The 20,984-nt window shown below is 37.4% G+C and overlaps 1 protein-coding gene across 13 annotated transcripts in view; it reads left to right on the top strand.

The window, feature by feature from the left end:
* The window catches only part of CDIN1 (CDAN1 interacting nuclease 1), a 261,023-nt gene that overhangs the window by 18,732 nt on the left and 221,307 nt on the right, over positions 1-20,984 (top strand). The gene's annotated exons all lie outside the window — the stretch shown is intronic.

Genomic DNA, 20,984 nt, shown 5'->3' on the forward strand with positions numbered 1-20,984 from the left:
CAGATGTTATTGTAAAGTTATTTGCTGTTAACCTAATTACTGTAATGAGAATGCAGGCCTAAAGGCCAAGTCCTTAGAAATTGTCTAGTCTACCATCCTTATTTTATAGATGAATTAATTTGAAGCTATTTTGGTTTTTGACACCATCCTTGAGGGAAGGGACTGTATTTTGTATTTATACACCCTACCCCACCCCAGCACTTAGTATTGTGCTGGTCCATAATGGAAACTATTAACATAACAAAAGGTATCTATTAAGTTAAAATTTTATAACAGGATTGATGGAAGCCTAATTTGTATGTTAACTGGCAAAGGTCATAAATGAAGCTACAGAAGATCCACCATATTGCTGTTGTAAAGATGGGTAATATTTGGGATTTGGCCTTTTTCCTTGCTCTTAATGTGTAACCAGTGTGACCAGCAGGGTAATAAAAGAGTAGGAGCAGGTATCATTTGCTTTTAGAGACCTGGAGATTTTTTAATCCTTTTTCTTGTCCCCTCTACTTTGTCAGAAGCACCTCACAGTTGTGGATGTCTTCTTCCTTGCTGTTTTCAGCTTGGCAAGAATGTGGTGACTGATATTTCCGAAAGGAGGCTGGGTGATTGCTGGTTATGAAGTCAGATCTCTACCCTGCTGATGTTAAGTCCAGGACAAGTCTCAGGACCTGAGCTTTTGTAGTCTGATCTAGATTGGGAAACTAATGTGAAAGCTTAGTTGAGCCATTATTATTAATGAGGAAAACCTAAGAACAATCCATTCTTTCCAAAATAGTTGGAAATGAATCTCCTCGAAATATATTTTCTATCAGAATATCTCTGCTCGTTGTAAAATAAATGTTTCCTAAATACAAGGGCTACTAACAAGCCTGTTTAAGAAATGTTTTTTAACTTGAAAATCTTGCTTTTTACTGCTAATAGTATATTCAGGGATACAAAGTAGAAACTTTTGTCTTAAACTTGTTTTATTATTGCACACAGTCTCTGAAGCAGTAAAATCAAATTTTCTACTAAGACTTTTCTTCTTGTAGTTAATTTTATCTTCTGAGTTTGGGTGAACATGTCAATATTGGTGGGTGTGAGCAAATGGAGATGATTTCTGATTTGGTAGCTTCAACTGAGGCTATTGGGTATGGATAGAAACAGAAATAGCAAAACTTACCAAAAAGTGATAGAGGTTTTTAATTTGCATCTGACTTTGCTAAGCTGAGTTTGTTTCCTGAGTGTCACCAGGAACAAATATTACCTATAGATAAGACTGGAGTGGTAGATAAAAACAATCATTATACCATAGCCTTTCCAACATACTATAGATCATACAGGATAATTATTTCTTGTACTATTTCTCTGAAGTATGAAAGCAAGACCTAGTTAGATGTATTTCATCTGTTTGAGGTTCACAAAAAGACTAGATTTGGTACATTGTCATGAAAAATATTTTATTCATGGGATAGCTTTTTGGACAATTGTATTCTGTGCTGTATTACAATGGCACAATAAATTGCTGAATATACTGTCTGCTGAATATGACTTCACCATGAAAAATTTGATGCATTGGCGTAGGAAAGGTTGGAATATATCAACCTTTTCTGACAAGGGACTTTGAATTTTGACCTAATACAGATGACCTTTGTGTGTAATAAAAGTGAGCTTAATCTTCAGGTCAAGGTGGAGGTGAATGGCAGGGCAGTGAACTGAAGCTTGTGCTAAATATGGTGCATTATAGCTACCAACCTATTGGTTAAATTGAAGGCCAGAAAAAGGTTTTTTTAATAGCATTTCCAGATGCTTATTTGCAGTCAGTTGTTCCATTTTTTAAAAGCATCTTATTTTTGAAAAGCACAAGGAATCATAGTCTAGATAGCTTATTAGTTGTGGTAGGTAGATCCATTTTATAGTTTAATATTTTTAAGCCACTGTATGTAGGTATACCTAGGTATATTTCTACTCCATAGATAAACTGAAGCTATTTTTTTAAATTGGCTTATGGTTCATAGAAGAGATGTCTGATATATATCACCATGCCAAGAAAAAAATGCTCTTTAGGGTTTTTTCAGATTTATTTCTTTGGCAAGTTAGTCTGTTATCTTTCAACCTTTTAAGGGATCTGTCCCGTTATAGTAAGGAGGGAAATGGGCTACCTTATTTTGTATCGTGATACCCTTTGGCAATATGAAGTCCATGGATCCCTTCCCAAATCAGTGGTTTTTAAATGTAAAAAAGCAATGCATGGTATTACAAAAGAAACCAATTATATGGAAATCCCATTACCAAAATATTTATAAAAAAACCCATTGGGAGAACACAATTAGGAGGACCCTAGTGATGGCTTGTTTCACAAAACTTAACAGTACACAAATTGGGTGTCCTTTGGAAAGTTCCTATGCCTGCATCCAGTTTTAGCCAAGTACTATAACCCGATACATATTTAAAACAAGTTATTTTAAAATATCAATTGATTCTTAATGCAAAAGAATTAGAAAGTTTAATTAGAAACTAAAACCCACTCTTTTATTACCTACTGTTTGAAGGATTCTCCTTTTTTCCCTCTTTACCATGTTAGTGGTATATGACCTGAACCTTTATTGAATACTCAGCCTTGAGTAATGGCTTTTTTCTTAAAAAAAAAAAAAAAAGTTTCGGGACCCTAATGGAAAGAACTTCCACTCCTTTAATAGAGCCTGCAAAATATATTCTCCAGGACTGATCAGCTCTGAAGGCTCTAGAGGTTTGATGATTGGAATGGCAGGAAATCACGCTTTCAGGACATAACGAATTGACTAGGCTATCCATCATTTGTTAGCATGCGCTGAAACGCTGGGTTTGTGTGCAGAGGCCTGTGATGTAGTAAATACTTGGGAGATGAATAGAGCTTACACACAAGGAAAGATATTGCTGTCCTTCAGCAGCCGTAGACACAGACTCCTGCTGAGAAGGCCATCTGACGGCAGATCATCAGTAACTGGCCTGTCACAGTCAGCGGTGCCCACCGACCATCTCCAGTATATTAAATGCATTTTTAATATCTGCTTCAGTAGATTTAATGAAGAAAATTTAGTTTCCATACTCCAAGCCCTGCTTCCTCAAGTGTTTTAAAGCATATACTGTAGGCTACATATGAAAAAGGGCTGGAGAGTATATAGGCAGTTAAGAGAGCTGATTGGGAAAGGAAGTTTAAAAAAAAATCATATGTAAACAGAAATTGCTATTAACTGAGTAGACATATCGGTAAAATGAAACAAGGATTAAAAAAAAAAAAAGAATATATTTCCCATCCCCAGACTCCTTTGCCCAGTCTTCATAAGTTCAACCTGATGGGGTAAGCTTTGCTATTTGTAAGAAGGAACATTAGGTAGGGATGGAGAGAGATTTGATGTTGGATATACTAAAGATTACAGAGTACCTTTGTGTTGGAGTTGGCCAGTTTTCACACTCTCTCTGTAAGGGTAGTTCTTAGCATTTTTTCATGAGGAGGTGGATGAGGAAAGGATTTTAAAAATTTCCCCAGATTTTGAATATATAATTTTCTGATTTATACTTCAGTTTTATATCTTGTGGAACAATTTTGAACAATTAATATGTAGATGGTAGGGGATCCCAAACGAGGGAGGACCTGATTTAAATGAGTTCTCTCTCTTATTTACAGAGAATGTAAAGCTTCTTCTTTGTCATTTATAGTTTTAAAAACTGATACTTTTACATTCAGTCAGAATTTGTGGATTTGTCCCTTTTAATGAGTTTCAGTGCCACCATTATTTACCACAAAACAGCACGACAACCAGTTAGATATAGTTGCAAGCATATACTTTAAAGGTTTTCCCTTCTTGCTTCAAGGGAAAAAAAACCTCTATAATATGCTCTTGTGTTCACAGGAGAAGAAGAATCTACAGAATGGGACCTATAAATTTGATTCCCTTGTGTGTCAAAACAGTAATGTATTAAATGCATATTATTATAAAAATTTAAGACACGTCTTAAACACACTTACATTTTTATAACACATGGCAATATTAAATAATACATTTCCTTGTTAGCATCTGTTTTCCGTCATTGTTGGCAAGGCCTATGATTTATTGCTTAAATTAATGACCAAGACCATTTTGGACCTGATATATGCCCCTAAGCTTATTACGTCACTAAATAAAATAAAATGTAGACGCTTGTGACAGAGTCATTTTTGTAATTGTTTATTCCTTTAAGTGGCCCATTCAATGATTCACTGAAAGGTTCATAATGGTTGGTTTGCAACCAGAAAATATTCTCAGAAAGGCGAAATGTAATTCTTGTCTAGAAATTGGGGGGTTGAGAGGGTGTTGAGTTTCAGTAGGAATCTGTAACATTCGAACTCCCCCTCACACCATGTCCTTGTTGCCTCTCTGATAAAACTTCCTGCACCTACAGCCTCACCGATTTCCTTCATAAGAAGGAGACTACTGAGTTTCAGAGTTGGGTCTCATCTGTCTAAAAATCCCATGACTCTTGGTAAAGTGATTTGACAGCCCTTGTGAGGTAGTTCTTCTCGAGGCTGTTTAGTGTTTCATTAACTGGCATTTACATAAACAAAGCACTGTTTCTGAATTTTAAGCATCTCTCTTTTTTTCTAGGTCAGAAAGGTACATCCTTTTTGTGGTGAACTTGGATGACTTCATGGATTAGGGACCAGTACTACTTTATTCCCTGTCTTTGTCAGTGTCACTATAATATGGTATGGCCCTAAGCATCCGTACACTAGTCTGTTATTCATCTAAAAATGACAATTCCATCAGGGTATAGCTCTGGAATATGGTTTCTGGGTTTTTCTCTCGCTCAAGTTAGGAATCCCACTGACTACTTGGGTCTCCTGGTGTTTGACAGGTAGGTCAGGAGTTTGAAGAGATTAAATCCTGCTTTTTGAACTACAGTACTTATACACTCTCACCTAGAACCATATGGAGCATCTCTAGTGGCATCTAAGCATATTACTTGTGGGAGAATTATTATTATTTTGGAGACCATGGGGTAATTTCCTTGTCAACTATCACTAACACAGAGAGACAAGACCTGGTCCCTAAGAATAATCGTTTCTTTATTAATGTTCCGTATTCTCCTTTCATCCCAGGTGTTGTGCATATTAATCAAATCGTTCATAGAGAACATTAAATCTTTACCCTAAAACCCCCCAAATTAAAAAGGAGAGGACAGGAACAGCACGGAGATATTGGCATTTATTTTAATAAGATCCTATAGTTTTTAGAAACCGTTAGACCCACCAAAATTATTTGTTTTTAAAAAATATACATTGGTCCCAGTTATTTATATCATTCATATCCTCTGTATCTCCTTAATTTCTCTTAACCTTTGTCTCTCTCTCTTTGGGAAGACTAAAAGTTTCTGCCTGAAAGAAAGGATTTCAACCAAAAACGGGACTAGAAAGTCCCTTTGTAGCGCCATTCTGTCTCAGGTGCTGAATGTTGGAATTACCTATACAGCACATATTTACGTGGCTTATCTGTGTGCATTCCCTCCTTCGTTAGATTTGTAAATTCTTTGAGGATAGAGGCTATGTTCTTTACCATGATCCTGGCCAGTATTTTGGTCCTGAGATGTGATTTCATCAATTTAGGGAATTAATGCAGGGGAAACTCCCTTCATTGATGCAGGTCAGCAACTTATTGGTAACTTTTATTGCCTGGAGTACTGATGGGTAAGTGTCAGGCAGGGCTTAACTGAAAGTCATCCTGCCTCTAAGGCTAACCCTCTTGTCCACCATACCATGCTAATTCTCACTCCACGGCTTAATAGACTATTATGGTCTTTTAGTAGTCTGAAAGAGTTAATTCTCCTTCCCAGAGAGGAGCAGACTATTCCCTTCTCTTTTGTAGGACTCAGCCCATTTTTCTTTCCTGTTGGGTCAGAGTATTTGTTTTAGGGCCTATTTAAAAATATTAAAATATTCAGTAGGGAGCTAAGTGCTTAGTGTGGTGTTCTCCTTAATACTCAATGAAACTAAAATACCACACAGACAGGGAACCATTTGTTATATTTTACTATATGAAGCAATAGCTGGGTAAACCCTAACCTTGTAATTTTGCAACTTCCACTTTATCATGTAGCTGTAAAAGGTAATCAAAATAAATCACAGGAGATGAAGAAATATTTTCCAGTGCATTCTGTGTGCTTTCAGAAGTGGTGCTTGATCCATGAAATTTTAGTAAGCATATTAAATAATACAATATGATGTGCAATGTGTCAGATCTGATAAATTATTTTGTATAGGACATTTATACAACATATGCTGAGCTGCTATGTGAGCAGCTTTAATGACTATAAATTATGTTAATCTTTCTTGCCATATTTACTCTTTTTTACTAAAAAATATATTGTGTTTGCCTTTATCCATTTGGGGGGGGGGGTTGGGTGGGAGGGTGAAGCAGGGAAAGCTAATGAAAAGATCTGAGAAAGGTATAGGTCACCCCTGAGATACTATGACAGTGATCCAGGGTTCCTCAGCTGTGCAGTGTACATAACACAGATGTTGGAGAGTCATCTGTCAGCCATGCCTCTCCCATGGAGTTAAAGTTATAGGAGGAAAAGCATTTGACACAGTGCTGTCACTGTTCCATTTTCACAATAGAAGAGCATGCAAATATTGAACCTCCTGCTTAGCAGTAGTGCCCTGTCTAATGTCTGTGCTGGTTAGAATAAAAAATCATGGGTGCATCACGGGCTCAGAGATCTGACAAAGGTCATGCTATGTTGGGCATTTGAAATGGAAATTGTCTGGACTTAGATTTTATAAAGCTCCCACTGTTGTGTGTGGGGGGAATTTCAGCAGGGTTTTGTCCCTGGAGAGGCCTCTTAGGCCCTTTTCTGTCCTATGAATGAATTTAGATGTGAGGGTTACTCCTGCCTTAAAACTGTTAAGTTCATTTTGCATACATCCCCAGAGAGAAAAACTGGCAGATGCTTTTGTCCTGGAAGTGTTTAAAAGAAAACTGCAGAGCAGGAACAAGAGAGAGAAGGGGCCCTGTGTGGAGTCCCAGAACATTTTGGAAATGGCCAATATGCAGTTTTCATCAGTATGAAGGCGGGGCGCAATATGGTGCCTGGAGCTCTCAAGGGAATATGAATGTTGATTAAGCATACTCCCAGGCTTTGAAATTCTGAAAGCAGTGTCAGAATAATGGATGTTGAGCAAATGTCAAGCATTTGTTAATTTCTCTGTTATTTGGAGTTTATCTACCATGATCAATCAAATAAACTTGTGCTTCTCTCTTGTGGCATGTGTCATTGATATGGTGATCAGGCGGCTAGAGAGACCTTCTGCTTTTTTCCAGGTAACAGATTATAAACGAATAGATGCATCTTTCCAGCTAAAGGTTTGTTTATAGCTTGGTTTAGTGGAGACTGTTACATTAACTGGGTACTTTGGGAATGATATGAAAATTGGAGCCTGGACATGCCAAAGGCGCTTAGAGTGGTGCCATTCCTACCAGCAAACTTAAAGTGAGGACTGTGATGGTCCATAGTGAATCTGGTTTTTCAGTGGTTTGCAGCTTAGTTGTAAAGCTGGGCAAATGGAATTCTGATCCAGGATTAATTTTGGCATCTTAACACTTGGCATCAAAATTGAATTTGTCTTCTTTTTTGTCCTTTTTCCAATTTTTAATATTTGCTTTTAATTTGGTTATTGATTTTGGTGCTAAGAGACAGAAAATAGATAGTGAAATACTTGTTTTTTAAATTATGCACTGTCTGAATGGTCCAGCATTCTTTATTTCATCCTTTTTTTTTAATGTGTGTTCCTCCTGATCCTCGCATTTGAATAACTGAAGGGCTTTTGGGGTGCATTTTCTTCTTTGAAAATGATTGTAAAGCATGGACAGTGAGAGGGCAAGGAATATTCTTCCCTTTTAAAATGTATATGATCATGCCGGCATTTTGTGTGACTCCACATGATGTATCACCCCTAAGATACTGTATTTAAATAGATTCACTGATTTGAATCTGGAATGGACCTTAAAGGTCATCTATGCCAACACTCTCGTTTCACTGTTGAGGAAACCGAGGCCCCCAAAAAGTGACATGATGCATATATGTTGTCTTCCCTATTAGAATATAAGCTTCTCAAGGTCAGGCATTGCTTATTTTTTGCCTTTGTATCCCCCGGAGTATAACACAGTGCTTGGCACAAAGGTGGCACCTAAGAATTGATCATTGATTGATTGCCTGAGGTGAAACAAGGTAGTGAACGGAAGAGCTAAGATTTGAACTCAGGTCCTTTCACTCCAAATTCAGTATTCTTTCCACTGTACTACATTGCCTGTTTAATATCCTCTTTGAGAATACTATATCTATCTCTGGGCATAACGGTGCCACAATTAGTAATTAGTTTCTATAATTATATATATCTCACCCTTTTTGTTCTGTTTCCCCCTTTCTTCCTCCCTCATCTCATGAATCATCCTTCATGAATGATTATGTCAGGAGTAGAAGAAGTCACTCCTCTTTCAGGACTCAAGAAGCCTGGGTTCAAGGCATAGCTCTGCTATTTCCTAATTAACTGTCTCTGAGGAAGAGTCTCTCTACCTATTCAAACCTCAGTTTCCTCATCTGGGAAATGGAGAAAATAATAATTTGACTGTCTTTTTCGTAAGACTGTCATAAGGATAACACTTTGAAAACCATTGGTATACTCTATACAACAACGGTAGCAATGATTAAGGCTTATCTGATGCCTTAATATTTGCAAAGTACTTTAGATATATCTTGTTTTAGTCTCACAACAGCCCAACCGTCCTCTCTCTAGGTTTTATTTTCCATATGTTTTAGGTGGAGAAAAAGAACCAACACATAAAACTAAGATTCAGAGAGTTTATTTGTGCTGATTTGCCCCTTGCGAGTTGGCACATTATGTGCAACTTAGTCTTAGAGAGTTGACCAGGATGCTAAGAGGTTCAGTTATTTGCCCAGAGTCACATAGGTACTATGTATCAGAGGTGAGACTAGAACCCAGGTCTTCTGGTTCCAAGGCTAGCCCTCTAGCTATCTACCATGTTGCTTCTTTTCCAGTGTGCTAAGGATATCCTCCTCCCCCCACAAAAAAGAAAAAGGTAAATAAACTGAATTGGCTAGGACTGTATTGGCCCATACCAATGAGTGGGAGCACGGGTCCCAGATGTGCACACACATAGTGTTTGGCAGTGATAAAGATGACCTAGGCATGAGCCTTCATATCTCTCCTGAAGCTGAATACGCAATTGTAATCCTGCTAGGACAGTGAGAGATATATAATAACAGATAGGAAGAGGGGGTAGACATCACCCCTACCGTCACCATACTTCCCTTTGCCAGGTGATTGACAATGGAGGGGAAGATTTGCTGGTTTGGGAAAGGGTGATTATCAACCAGTAAAGCACCTAAAACCCCCCACTGTGTGCCAGGCGTTGTCTTCATTGGGGGGGCTACAAAGACAAAATATAATAATAACGTAGCATTTATATAACACTTTAAAGGTTGTAGTTTGCACATGTGGTTCATTTTAATTTCACAGTAACCATGTAAGATTACATGTTGTTACTATCCCTATTTCACACATGAGGAAATTGAGGTACAGGGAGGTTAAGATTTGCCCAGAGCCAAAAAGTTGGCATCTCATATCTGGAGGATATGAGAAAAAAATAAAAGTCAGAAGACAAAGGTTAGGATTAGGAGTTTGTTTTTTTTTAAAATAAAAACATTTGTTACAGCTCAGATACTATGCTAAACCCTAAGGATACAGAGTCAAAAATAAAACAATACCTTAAAGGAACATGCATGTTCCTAGAATAAACAGACATAGCTCATGAGACTAGAAACAGTTAAACTCATTCACACATATAGTGGTTGAAAATCGCTGAATGTCAGTGGAGAAAGATTAGTATCTGTGATACTCCTTTTTTTTGCACTAAACCAGATGTACTCATAATTTCAGTTGCCTGGGATTCCAAGTGGTCATAGCTGATGTTTTCTGGTCATGGCATCATATGGGACCTGCTTGTCTTTCTTTTCTGTCACTGTCACCTGAACACTGTAAACATACTCTACTCAGCCTTTATTACCTATTTACCCCAGGCCTTGGTGAGAAAAAAACCGAAACAAGATGGCCCCTGCACTCACCTATGCATACCTGCAAGTCCTTAATGAAATAACCTTCCTACAGGAGATATAAGTAATTGCAGAGTAGAGTGGTTCTTACTCTATCGGTGTGGAGAACCTTTGTTGGACAACAGAGAATGAATGGGTCCTAGGGTGTTGCCCAAAGCACAAAGAGGTTCAAAGATCTGCCCACAATCACATGACCAGAATTTATCAGATTTTGTATTGCCCCTTTAAGAGTATCTTCCAATTTTGGGATGTTATACCCTTACTCCAAGAGACTAAATAAATTAGTTGTAGTGTTGTCTTAAAAAAAATATTTTATTATCATTAATAATAACCCTCATATAATCACCATACATCCTCCTCCTTTGGTTTAATTGACGTTTTCTTCCTGTCTCATAATTTCATTTTTCCTCTCATTCTTTCTCTTTGGCTTCTCTAGTAATCTTCCTTTTACACCATGATAACTTCTCTCTTTTTATGAACTCTCTTTTTTTGTGCTGAGTTCATTCTTTAAGTAGAGAACACTACCAATGATAATAGATACTAGTAGCATAAAATACAAATGGCATTAAAAATTATGACCATTTTCATAGTATATTTTGGCCAGCATTCTTGAACATTTTTTTCCTACCAAACCTTTTTGCTAGGTTGGCTACCAAGAAACAAAAGACTAGTTTGGCTTTCATCCCAGTCTTTTTCCATTTACCATTTCTCGGTGGCTGTGATGAACAGTGAAATTGTTCAAAGCCAGAGGAAGGAAGAAAAAGGAGGGCCAGTCCCTGAAGTGATTTCACCCTGTAAGTTCATTTTACTTTGGAAACAGTTGCCTAGAGTTTAGGAATCCTTTCCATAAATCATTAGCAGGTTGATTTTCTCATACATTCTTATATCTCCATCAGTTTGGAGTTGGTAATAGAATGTAATTGGAACTGTGCTAATGTTATTTCCACTTTTGGCAAGTATAGTCCATATTTCAATGAGATCAAAGATTACCTATGAACCTTGAGTGGTTGCATAAAGCTCTCTTCTCTTGTTATTTGCATGTATTTTAAAAATTTCAGGAATAAAAAAATTAAATTATTTCTTCTCAGAATCCCAAGAACAAAGAACATCACACACACATACGCATACACACATATACGTACATATATACACATACCTCTAAATAAAGGTTTGAGACGTGGTACCAAAGTGAAGATTGGAGACTTTTTCTTTTCTTTACTATACTTTGGCAGGAAAACAGACACAGGATCATATGACTTAGAGCTGGAAGAGACCTTCGAGGTCATTTAGTCTAAGAGCTCCTCATTTCACAGATAAAGAAGCTAACTTTCAGAGGGGTGAGTAACCCTAGCTAAAGTTACTCAACAGGCAGTAATTATCAGGGTGCAGATTCAAACCTGCCAACTCTAAGTCCAAACACAATGCTTGCTTCATTGTCACATCAGTTTTAAAAACATCCAAGATTTAGAGCAGAAAGTTTGCAATGAGTCCTGTTTACGTGTCTATGTACATATAGTAAATGTCCTGAAGAAAGTCACCTTTTTGAGGAGAGGAAGGGAATAAGCATGCATATGGTACCTACTGTGTGCCAGGAACTATGCTAAAGGCTTGACAAATATGTCATTTACCAGTATTATCTCTTTGAGGACAGGACCTTTGTTTCTCATCATGTTTGAGAGTGCCTTGCATACAGTTGGTATCTAATGGATGCTTGTTTAACTAAAAGCCATACTTCCCTTAACTGATCTTAGCCAAGAAATGGAAGAGTTTTGGTTTTTTTTAATGGTTTGCTAACGTTTATATTCCAAAGCCAGGTCTTTAAGCAGAGTAATGGAGTGAAATGCTGTCTTGTGTCTGATAACTGTGCATCTAAGTTTTAAGCAGTCGCAACAAAATGTGTTTGTGTAAACATGACAGTTTCCTGTAGCAAGCATTGCTAAAACATTGACATTCTCACAACTTGTAATGGTGTAATCTGAAACTTGGGCAGCTCTCCTTGTGCTTCACTGATCAATTCCACCCTGAAGAAAATAGTTATACACCCCTATGTGCACTTGACACATGCAAATGCTAAATACAGTAGCAGCATGAGGTCTCTGTCATTAACAGTAATTTATGTAATGAAAGCCACCTGGCTGTTTTTATAATTAATTGCTTGTAAATAATAAATTTAAATGTAATTTATAGTTTTCTAAATTTGATTACTATCTAGTCCCAACAGCAAACTTAAAAAAAAATTGGCACTTCCAATGATTTTTTTTAGTGATATTTTAAAAAGTGCATTTGGTGAGGTAAATAGCAAGTAAGGATATTTTTGGAGGTAGATGATACAAATAAAAAAATGTAATCGAGCCCCTACTATTTTTGTTTAGAATGGGCATTTAGAAATGGTTTCAATTGCTTAAGAACTATGCCTTCTATTTAAATGGGCTTTTTTTTTTTTAGGGGTTTGTATATAATGTTCCACATTCATACACACAGGTAACTGAACATGGTTAATTCACTGATGGAGAATGAGACTCTATTTTGAAAAAAAAAATGATGTCAATATTGTTCCATTGTAGCTAACCAAGTGCAAAGTCCCAACTGTCCTAAAAGAAATTGATCTTCCCCAGGACTAATCAGAGACTTTGCCCAATGGACTTGCCTAGTACAATAATACAATTAACATAAGAAGGTTCAGTGTATTTCTGTTTGTGCATATGGCCACATACATCAACTGCCAAGGGATTCTTTTGTCTGACTAACTGGAGTATTACTGTGAAAAGAGGGAGAGGGAGAGAGGGAGGGGGAGAGAGAGAGAGAGAGAGAGAGAGAGAGAGAGAGAGAGAGAGAGAGAGAGAGAGAGAGAGAGAGAGAGAGATTCTGCATTACTTTACTTAAAAAATGCAGTGAATGGCAATGAGATGTTTTAGACCTCATTTGGCATTATTAAATGTTTCCCAATTTCATGTTTCCTAATAATTTATCCAATAAAGGTTTTATATACCCTTTGGAAACATACACATTATAGATTAATAGTGACTGTCACCTCAACAAAATTAGTATTAGCTTGGTATAGCAGAAAGACCACTGGGACTTCAAATCAAAAGATTCAGGTTTGAATACAGACTCTGATGTTAGTGTAACTGTGTATGTTGTTTAACTTCTCTCAGCTTTGATTTTCTTATCTGTAAATAGGGATAATACTTAGGCTACTGACCTTACACAGTTATTATTAGGAAAACTCTACGATGTGCTTGTCAATGTTTAACAACTGCCTCTTTGGGGGTTAAAGAATGTATTGGAGAGAGATGTTTTTAAAACAATCTATATTATTAATGTTTTCTCCATCACTTTCATAAGTCTAGAGGATTAACAAAATAATAAATCAAACCCTGATTTGTGCCCTTTGTCAATTTCTGAAGTGTAAATGCTCACATTGAAAATTTAACTACCAGCTCTCTTAAGCCAGCTTAAACAAGCTTCAGCACACCCCTGGGGCAAAAGTCCTTATAAAGTGCTACATAAATGGAAACTGTTATTTATTTGTTACTTTCCTTTTTTTAAAAGTATGTCTAGAATTATTTTTCAAAAGGTTAAATGTTTGGAAGGGAAGCTGTTTTTGATTTTGAGTCTTATAACCAAAAGGGATTTTCCCTAATCATTTATAGATTGTCGAAACATACTATTCTTTTTTTTTGGGGGAGGTGGACAAGAGGAGAATGTAGTTCAACAGTACATTTTTAATACATTTTTAATAATGTTCTTGTTAGATGCTTAAGTAGTTCATGAGAAACTACAGTTCTATCAAGTGGCAACTTTGCTTGTTGACTGGGGTATGAGATCAGGAAGTTGGGTAGATAAGGTGTCTTTTTTATCTGTGTATTTCTGCTGAGTTTATTGCTTCAGAAGCCAGGAAGGGTGTGATTCCCATCCATCACCTCAATAGCTGCCATCCGACTAGATTCATCATTTGGTTTCTGAAGTCTCATAATCCCCAAGGGCTTAGGATGTTGTTCTCTGCCTCCTTTTACATCACCAAAGAAAGACACTATGCAACAGGTGCAGTAGCGTTCTGTTCAGAAGGGACACCAACACCCAGTTTGGTATCTTTAAGAGCTATGTGACCTTCTGAAGTCCCAAATTAAGGATTGCTGACAATTGCAACAGGCTTATTATAATTATAGCTCTTCTGGAGTTGTAAAGTACTTTAAGTTTTCCCAAACCTCTCAAAGTTCAGTGAAAGGTTTGAAGACATTAATGTATCACAGACACCGCTCCCTTTTCAAAGGCTCCAACTGTGATAACATTTGATTGTAGAAGTGGGAATTTGACCCAAAGCTTATCACCTGCCTCATTAACATGCTTGGGAGACCAGGGTTTGTACTTGACAGGCTTGTTGTTATCTTACCCTGTGTCCCAGAATTCCTTTCACCTCTTGCTCTCTGCTGATGGGAAGTCACTGCTGATAACCTTGATGTTTTATGTAATTTTTTTTCAGAAGCTTTTTGTATGGGGTAGTATCAAAATCTTTTCCAATCATTTTAGCTACACTTATGGTATGTATTGTGTCTTGTGCCATACTTGTAGGCACATGACTACAGAATTTCTTCTTTCGATATGGTCGTTATTCACCTTCTTCACAAAACTGAAGAAATTGAGTATGAAGGTGTGGAAACCATGATTTTTTTTTTTTCATTTCCATGAGGTAGAATAGTTTGTGAAGCATGACCAGACGAAGAAAAAGGGCAAAGCATTAGGTTTTTCACAGAGACTGAGCCTGAAATCAGGGTAAACATGTTGGGGGCAGGGTGCTTTTCAGAGGATGGGAGAATTACAGAGACATATGGAGGACCTCATATGGTAAGCCCTTTGAGTTACACACTTAAGCAAAATTGTTTTCTGTAATCTGGGTGAGACGTCATTGAAAATGAAGCACCTAAGATTGAAATAAGACGGTGTAAAAGTAAAACTATTCTTGGGTAATTTAAATTTTTCTAAGAATTTTTCACTTTGCCTTTTGACGATGCCGGTTTAATCTAAACAGATAATTAAAGAGACATGCCTAAATTTTATTTTATTTTTTAATGTTTTCCTTAGATTCCCTATATTGTAAAAGTCACTATTAGGTCAACCTCTGAGGTTTTTATGGTGCATGAACTCTTGGAGGGAATAATCATACAGCTCAGTGATGTTTTTGTCAGCTGACAACTACCAGTGAACCCCTTATGTTCAATCAGGTTATTGTTCAATCAGGTGGTGGTTAATTTACAGTAAGAGAGGTTGCCACCTGTCCTAGGATTGACCTAAGCAGATTGGAGATCACAGACCTGTGAGTCTGGAAGTCGCAGCTGCTTTCTGAGCTAATGCTGCCATTTTGTTGGAAGTTTGTGAGCTAATCAGTGACAGTAGTGTGGTGGTAATGGTGGTTGCCATGGTGGCTGAATCCCCTCTGCGGGACAGAGTACTCAGCCCCCTAATCTGTAAATCGCCCTGACCATCCAGACCTGGGGACTGTTCAGAATGACATCTGGTGTACACTGAGACACTGTAAGCTCCTTGAGAGCAGGAATTGTTTCATTTTTATCTTATCCTCTTTGGCCTCCAAAGGTACCTGGCCCACAGGAGAGACTTCATAAATTCTTGTTGATTAATTAAAAGTGATAAAGAATTGGAAGACTTCAAGTTTTTTCTTACTCTTTACTACCCTAAACAGGTTGTCAGACAGGAAGGAAGCAGCAGTCCTGAGAAGAGATGAATTGTGTATTTCTAAAAATCCTGGGGACACATTTTGATGTTACTTAAAAATTCAATTTGTCTATTAGAGTAAATAAATCATGTAGGTTGCATTCAATATTCTCTTAAGTTTGCATATGTAAAATGAATTACTATAATTACTGTAACATGATACAAGGACATTCAAATCTAGATTTAGGAAGAGGTACATTCTTCTTAGCAGCCTGTGGGGCACAGGGCCAGCTTTCCTGGGCTGTTCCTTAGAAAAGGGATAGGTATTTATCACAGCCAGGAGTGGCATAAGGGACATTGCTATGGTGAAGTCCTCTTCTGAGAGACAAACAGTTGTTGGTAATAACCCTATATGAGTTGTTTGCCTCCAGAAAATGTTAAATTTAACCAAGGTTGGTTGGCAGTTGTTGTTTTTTTACAATATAGTTGTTAAACAATCCTCTTGAGTGTCATTTAAAAGGGTAAACATGTTTTAATGTTTTTCTTCACTTATGCCTTCAAAAATGCATGCATATGAAAATATATCCTAAGCACATAATCTAAGTTTCATGGAGATTGAATATGAAGTAAGCTGGCAAAATACTAAGAATAAAACTTGTGAAAAATCAGTAAAAATATGATCTAAGGTTATTTTTCACAGTACAATTTTTAAAAATACTCAAAATACAGTGAAGTTACCTGAAAGATGATTTTCAAAGGTTGAAATAGAATTAATGGGATGCAGTTTATGGACCATATCTATGGGATTTATTTCTGTAAGTGAAAGTAAGCATTTGGAGAGGTGACAGCCTCAGAGATTCCAGAGGGCTTGGAGGTTGTACTTGACAAAGTGTCAGACGGAGAGGCAGAACAACTTTACCCTCCTCTTAACTCTATGATCCTCAGCAAGTCATTTAACCCTTTGGTGTCCCCAGACCTGTAAAATGCAATTTTACAGTGTGTGTGTGTGTGTGTGTGTGTGTGTGTATAGTCCAGACACAGACACAGACACAGTCACATACACATTTTATACAATAACATGTGTTTACATATGTATATGTGTAAAAAGTATACATATATTTTTCTCTCTTCCTCCCTTTTCCCTTCCTCTCTCCCTTCTCTCTTTTTCTCTTCCTCTTCCTCTTTCTTCTTCTTTCTCCTTTCCTCTCTTCCTCTCTCTTTTTTCTTCTTTCTCTATCTTCTCTGCCTTTCCTTTCCTCTTTTGCTCTCTTTTCTTCTCTTCCTTTCTCCTCTCCCTAACTCCCCCTCCTCTCTTTCTCTCTGTCTCTCTCTTGTTTCTCTCTCTCTCTCCCCCCCCCAACACACTAACACACACACACACACACACACACATACACACACTCAAATTTGGAATTTGGTCTATTGTAAATCCATGAAAGAAAGAGTTTTATGGTTTTTATGAGAGGCTTTATACTGGGGAGAGGAAATATTGCACCTCAGGATTTGTTGTTAAGGTTCTGTATCTACCTGAGAAATAGAGTTTAGGAGATGTAAAAGATGTGGTATTGCTGAACTTCTGACAGATTATTCTCAGCCACACCCTTCCTTCAGTGTTCTCTGTGTAGAAGACCCTCGGTGTGTCATCAACTTGGTCCAAAATAGAAAATTTCTCCAAGAATGGAGTTGGTATAAGAAACCCATATACGAAACACTGAGGAAGAGATACCTAGAAACACCAGAGTTTTGAAGTAATACTGCTGTGCGGTTAGAGACTTTACCTGGTTCTCTCTCTTTCTCTTTCTCTTTCCTTTAAAGACAACAGACTCTTTCCTAGTTGTATCATGTATCAACTTTAAAAAAGAAACAACATCAAGGAGGCCTTGCTTCTCTATAGCCTTGATACACTAACCGAAGACAGCCCCATTCTGTTTAGGAGAGAGATTGGTATCCTCCTCAGGGCTCTTAGTAGTGTCAACTCTTCTGTCCCCGCAGCTCAATTGCACTGCCTTCCCAATTGTGCTAACAGTAGTAGCTTTCCACATGACCACTTAATTTCTCTATTTGAGATTTCCTGATGGTGAAATAAAAGTTCAAGCAGTAATGATCAAATGCTACTTGAGAGTGCTAAAATGTTTAATGAAATTTATAACATACTTATAACTTAAATATAGCTGGGGAATGATACCCAAGATCCTTTGCCTTGCCAGTTGTGCAAAATTTCCAATCAGTTAGCCAAATGTTTTGAGAAAAAGAACATTAAAATTAAGCAAAAGAAAGAAGAAAGCAAAGCTCAACTTAGATAATGTTCTTTTATGAAATGCTCAAATAGATCTGTGATCTCACCTATTCAGAAGTTCCCTCTGGCCATGCAGATCCCAATTCAAGCATGACTTCCCACTCCATGTGATTTTTGTCCATATTCTCTCATAAAATCACCAGTGGGGATCCACTTAAATTGCTGCAAGCCTTCTGAGTTTTTTTTTTCCCTCCCTGACATCGCTAGAGTAATTGTGGAGCACTCTAGCTGTCCACCTGTCATTTTTTGCCATTGTCATTTGACCAAGCCACCTTCTGCCCCTTTCAAACAGATACTTAATGACATCTTAGTATGTTACTCCTTCCAATTTGCTTCTAACTGTAGGTAGATGAAGCAGACTCTTAAATAGTTCTTGGCTTTAATTATATACCTCTTACATTATGTAATAAGAAAATTATTTCAAAAACACAATTTTCTATCTCTGTATTTAGTACCAGGCATATGCGAATGAATTGATTTGATCTGTGTAGTGAACAAGTTCTTGCATTTTCATTATTTTTGCCAGCATGTATTTTATCTTATATTTAGATTAATGTGTATATTTTTGTAACATATTCAAATGCAGGTATTGGCCATGAAATATGATTCACCCCTAAAAAGAATAGGCTTCTGCAAAAAGAATTGGTGACCTGTTTTTAAGGCAACTTGTAAAAATCTTTCTAAATGAAAAATCATTCCAGCAGTATCTAATACTGACAATTTTCATCCGCCATTAGAACTTATTGGCCAAGCAGGTCAGATATTATTAAAGTTCAAGAGGCCCAGTGGGAAAAGTCATGGTCTTATCCTACTATGAATTTTAAATGGTTCCATTTCTGTGCATTACCCTATCATCTGTTCTCACACGTCACTAAAAATGTATTGTAGTTGTTAGACCAAATTCAGTGCCAAAGTTATAGAAATGATGACTCTTTTGACTTGTCCTCTTGGAATTATATGACAGAATTATCTGTATATAGTTCAAGATTTTTTTTTGAATAAAGCCATCTTAAAGAACTTTTGTTAGAAACTTTTAAATTTTGAAATAAAAAAATAAACTACTCCTTGTTTTAAGGAATTAGAGCTATAGAACAATAGACTCTTAGAGCTAGGAAGGATCTTAGAGCTCATCTAGATCAATCCCTTGTCTGATGCATCCATCTTTTCCATAACATTCTTGACAGGTAGTCATCCGGGCTCTGCTCGGACTCTTTCCAATCCATCCAATTCAATAAATAAGTATTAATTATCTACTACATATTATTAATTATCTGCTATGTAGTAGGTCCTATGCTAAGCCCTTGGGATACAGTTAATAAAATGACAGTCCCTGCCTTCAAGGAGCTTACAATCTAAAGGGGGCAGGAAAGCAGTGAAGTGGAGGATCAGGGAAGACTGGGGTGAGGCAGGGGCAGAGGAAAGTGTATGTGGGAGAATTCCAGCTTCCATGGAGTTGAGACCAGGCAAAGTAGCAGATATAAAGTGGTGTGCTCTGGTTTCTGCCCTCTATACAGGAAGGCATTTGGAGGTGTTTGGTACTTTCCCCTCCAGTCCTCCAACCAGAGGGGAGAGGAGGGTGACGGAGGCGATGTCAGTCAGGGCTTGAGTTAGCAACATGATGGTGAGTTGAAAAGTAATGAGCTGATCGTCCTGGGAGGGGCATCTTGGTCCATAGAGGAAATCAAGTAGAACAACACATGCAAAATGATAGGAAACAACTTTGAAAAGGGACAGAGCAAGTTTTTGCAAAACCTTCTTTAATTTGGGATGAATCAAGCCCAGGATATGTCCTCTGTTGCAATTCATAGTTCACTAAATTAGGTATTGTTTGATTCCCCTAAACATCTCCAAATAGTAAGAAAAGCAAGAGACCCATGATATGGGAACTGTAACCCTCATTTATAAAGTGAGGGTATGTTTTATGGAGAAACATTATCACATATAGTGGAACCATCAGGGGGGACTTTGTTATTTACTTTTCTTTTGGGAAAGGGCTATTGGAAAATGTGAGGCTCCAATGACTGTTGAGACCTAATCAAGAAATGAAATGATTAGAGTGACAACTGGGGTTTTTAAAAAACTCTTAGTCTTTGCCATTCTCTTGCCATGGAAAACAAGCATAGGGAGCACTAAGTGTGGTCTAGAGGCACCAAGGAAGTAGGCTCTTCAATATAATTGTATCTGTGTCTCGCTAGCTCATGTGGTCAGTACACTGTACTACGTGAGGGTCAGGTCACAAATTCAGTCCTGCCTGAGCTGTTTAGCGGTGTCATTGACACAGACTTCACACTGTTGGTTTCATGGGCAATACCAGGTGAAAATGTGGATGCATCAGGGTAAGGACAAACTCATGCACCACAGCTCAGAAACATTTCATGCCCCGTGGATAATAGTAGAAGCTGTTGGGGGCATGGTGGATGGAGTGATGGATGTGGAGTAAAGAAGACCTGAGTTTGAATCTGGCTTGACATCAATTAGTAGTGTTACCCCAGGCAAATGTGGGATAGTTCATAGAGCTCTCCAGAATAAGAGAGACCTGAGTTTAAATCCTACTTAACACTTATTAGTCATATAATCTTGAGCCATTGGAGGTAGTGGATAGAACCCTGGATGCAGAGACAGAAAGACTTGAGTTCAAGTCCTTCCCAAATGGGGATGATAACATTTATAGATTCTACATAATAGAGTATTATTATTATTAGTAGTAGTAGTAAAACTAATATGAGAGTTCTTTTGTCTCTGAATTTGGTGTATACCAAAGCTCAAATAAGACTCCTATGGATCCCTGACAGTGACTTTTTTTTTCATATTGAATGATTGACTTTTTTTGTGTGAGCCTTCTTTCCAGGCACGGTTTGATGTTTTATCATAGGATTGTATAATTAGAATTGTTAAG

This window comes from Notamacropus eugenii, chromosome 7 (assembly GCF_028372415.1).
Source record: "Notamacropus eugenii isolate mMacEug1 chromosome 7, mMacEug1.pri_v2, whole genome shotgun sequence".
NCBI classification, from domain to species: domain Eukaryota; kingdom Metazoa; phylum Chordata; class Mammalia; order Diprotodontia; family Macropodidae; genus Notamacropus; species Notamacropus eugenii.